The sequence below is a fragment of the Limulus polyphemus genome, unplaced genomic scaffold (assembly GCF_000517525.1).
Source record: "Limulus polyphemus unplaced genomic scaffold, Limulus_polyphemus-2.1.2 Scaffold111, whole genome shotgun sequence".
NCBI classification, from domain to species: Eukaryota; Metazoa; Arthropoda; class Merostomata; order Xiphosura; family Limulidae; genus Limulus; species Limulus polyphemus.
The window spans coordinates 45273-49076 of NW_013665721.1; the positions used below are offsets into that span (position 1 = coordinate 45273).

Here is a 3804-nt window from a genome sequence, read left to right on the forward strand (position 1 = left end):
CACTACCCACCGCCAACTCTTTTACCAGCAAATATACCAACTGGTTACCGCCCACAAAGAACATTGCAACCTTGTGTAAGACTGGTAATAAAATTGTCTTTCAACAGTTGCTCAGGTAATATCTAAAGGTTACAGTCATACCTGTGTGTGATGAAAATGACCAAGCACGTGTGTGATAAGCGTGCTGTGTAGGGTAAATGTTTCTTCAGATGTGAGAAACTTTGGCTATTCGTCAGTCTGTATTTGAGTTGTACATCATAACAAAGACTGTTCTTTTTGTTCTACATTTGTCTCTAGTCTCATTAAATCTTTCGACACGGGATCGGTCGATTTGACAGAGTCACGTGATCTTCTGTACTCATTTAACCTGTTTAACATCGATTCAGTTAAGTTCTTGTATTCAATGGTGTTGATCATGGTCAGCTAATATTCGACTTCCAATTTAACCTTTTCTTACAGTGATTATATTATATTTTATTGTTTTTTCTTATCATTATGCAGGACTGTCTTTCCAGGTACTTAGAACTGAACATTAGTAGGCTACTCACTACTAATGCTTATGAATTAGCTATAGCCTAATGTCAGAGCATGTGTGGATTGTCTCAAAATAATATACCTTTAAGTATTCCTTATCTGAAAATGTTTGACTCATTTCTGCTTTTAATAAAGACGATTCTCTTGTACACATCTATTGTGAATCGCAATATCCATAGAAGTGGGGGGGGGGGGTACATGTAATACATTTCTTTAGCGTGCTTATATTCATTATTCATGCCCTATTTGTGTAATCACTATAATATATAAATGGTCTTATGCCATCATATTTTTAAAATGAATTCTGTGCTGAAACTTGTAATAATAAGCGGTACAATTTCTTATTTATCTTCAACAGTAATATTAAAAAGGAAAGACGCAGCACACAAATTAGTTGAAGTATATCTAACGCACCAATGAGATATCTGATTTAAAACTAATTCCAAGGGAACATGCCCCCAGACCCCACTTGCATGATGACGTCTTTCCGACGCATGACCAAATATAACCGACAAAATCGCAATATCGTCCTGTCCCACCGTTATTACTCCATAATCGACAATTTCAGCGAATTTCCTCTTAACCAGCGGACCTGTATCTAGTGAAGCTCAAAATTAAATTTAGTTCATCTGAATATCCAATACTATCAATAACCGGAATAAATAATTAAATAGAAAATATAGGGACTTTTTCAAAAGACTTTTATGTTGTTTTTTTTTCTTTCGTAATCAAGCACATAATTACACAGTGAGATATCTGTGCTGTTCCCACCATGGTATCGAAACTCAGTTTTTAATGTTATAAGCCTTCCGATTTACCGCTGGACCATTGGGGGGATTTTCAGAAACTCATGAGACTGCTCACTGCTGGCATATATGCTGTATATTATAAGGTGATTGTAAGGTAAACTATAACTTTTTTTTTAGGAATACATTTAAATTGTATAAAAAAGAAAAAAAGGTGAAAGTGTACCTATGTTATTTACAAAAGATGAAAACTGACCTTTAATGACCAACAAAATGTGAAAGGTGAACTTTTATGGTAAATGAAAGAAGTAAGGTTACAAAAAGTGGACTTCCAATTGTGATAACCTTTTGTATTTCTTTTGACATCACCAAAAGATGTATAAAACATATTTTTCCATGCAATGTTTGGGTAGTATATCTTTTTATGGAATAGCATAAAAACTGTTTCATTCACCAACTGTTTGAGGTGTGAATGGTTTAACGGGTTAAAAGCATTTACCACTAAGCTTAGTGTACGTGGGTTCTCACCTGTTACAGTACACCACACTTCGCTTACTTAAACGGGCCCGGCATGGCCAGGTGGATAAGGCGCTCGACTCGCAATCTGAGGGTCGTGGGTTCGAATCCCCGTCCCACCAAACATGCTCGCCCTTTCAGCCGTGGGGGCGTTATAATGTGACGGTCAATCCCACTATTCGTTGGTAAAAGAGTAGCCCAAGAGTTGGCGGTAGGTGGTGATGACTAGCTGCCTTCCCTCTAGCCTTACACTGCTAAATTAGGGACGGCTAGCGCAGATAGCCCTCGTGTAGCTTTGCGCGAAATTCAAAAACAAACAATACTTAAACGTTTCATGTCCCCCTTTTAAATAGTCCTTATTGTCCCAAGCTGATCATATCACTTTGTTTTTCAATGCCATGAAGTGCAAAGGATGGGGATGGCACCATCTTGTAAATTATAAATCCTCGATTTAAAAACATCTTTATGATGTAAGTATATTGGTATTTTGCATCAGAAAGGGCTGTTACTTACCCTTCTTAAAAGCGATCCATTTTCGATGGCACCACACCTACGAACGCTAAACAGTGTCAAAATGTTGTTCTTATACATTCTATTCCACCGCCACTATATACTGACTGTGTGTCGTTTTATTATAATGTACTTATCACTCTGTATATTAAACTCCGAAACTGAAATGAAAATAAGAAGAAGTGGAGGCATTAGTTGCTTTAATCCGCAACCAGAAGTTTGGTAACTGGGTAATATTAGTACGAATTTATTAAATTTGCTAAAGGGATAAGTTAAATTTTTATATATTTTTTATTCTATGTACAAATACTTCCAAACAACTAATTTGTATTGTTCATCATTGATACATGTTATGTATGCTCCTAGCGGAGTTATGTTTGGGTTATGATTCTTAATTGCAGTATTACTTTTATTCGCTTTTTTCATATCTATTTCCAATTTTAATTTAACAAAACCTATAAAGTTGCAAGAATTCAAGAAGGTTGATTGACGCGTGACAAATCTTTTTGATTATATAAAGTTTACATTGTAAATATTGGTTTGTTTGACGATGCAGTATCACTTTCCTTATCACATTATTTTCTTCTTTTCACAATAGAGGACAGCAGTTCGACTGCAGTGTTTCCGCTGCATGATGGGATATTTATAATACTTGTGAAGGTGGCTGTTTGTACATAGTGGTTTAAACTAAAGTTAAAGCAGAAGTTATTAATGTACTTCTAATCAATGTGAGAAAGTTATTCAAGATGTGCTAACTTCTATGACTGTATTCTTTCTGAACTGAAGCACATTTAAAAGATTTATAGACCTTTAAAACAGGTCATTAGATATAAAGGTAAGCATAACTACAGTACAGTAGTTAATAATAGTATTAGTAATAGATTGTGACTTTTTTTTTCATATCATTTACTGTTTTTACGTTAGTTTGATGATATGTTACTTAGAGAGGTTTTAGAAATAGAAGAATTTATGTTTAACAGTGACTGTGTCGTAAGTTACACTTAATAAAGTTACATAATAGTATTGCTACGAAATTAATGGTATTATAATAACTATTATATAATTGGATTATTCATATCACTTACTTTGAATATTGCATTGAGTAGTCTGATGCCTAAGCACAAAGCAATAAACTAGCGCTTACTATTACTAGTAGTAGTGCTACTGATAGGCTTATAGTTGTTTATACGATAGTTATATTACAAAAAGTTACTAACTTTTTTACTTTTAGTATGTAATTATTTAACTCAAAATTCAGGCTTTGATTGTCTTAGTTTCTAAAATTCTAAGTTAAACATGCTTTGCTTTTATTCTTTGTTTTCCATTAAACTAGGAATGAGTATAAATTATAGTATAATGTAAATTTGTATTAAGTTAATTGCTTTAGTTGATTTAATTCAATGTACAAAATCATAATGCAGTATGCTATATATAATCTTTAAATATATGTCTCTGTGTGTGTGTGTATATATATATATATATATATATATATATATAC

General features: G+C 33.5%; 1 protein-coding gene across 3 annotated transcripts in view; it reads left to right on the forward strand.

The window, feature by feature from the left end:
- Positions 1-2963: 2963 nt before the first annotated feature.
- The window catches only part of LOC106471353 (endophilin-A-like), a 52735-nt gene continuing 51894 nt past the window's right edge, over positions 2964-3804 (forward strand). For all 3 annotated transcript variants that reach the window (XM_022400681.1, XM_013931955.2, XM_022400687.1), the window contains exon 1: positions 2964-3141. The gene's annotated coding sequence lies outside the window, so the exon portion shown is untranslated. The remainder of the gene's footprint in view (positions 3142-3804) is intronic.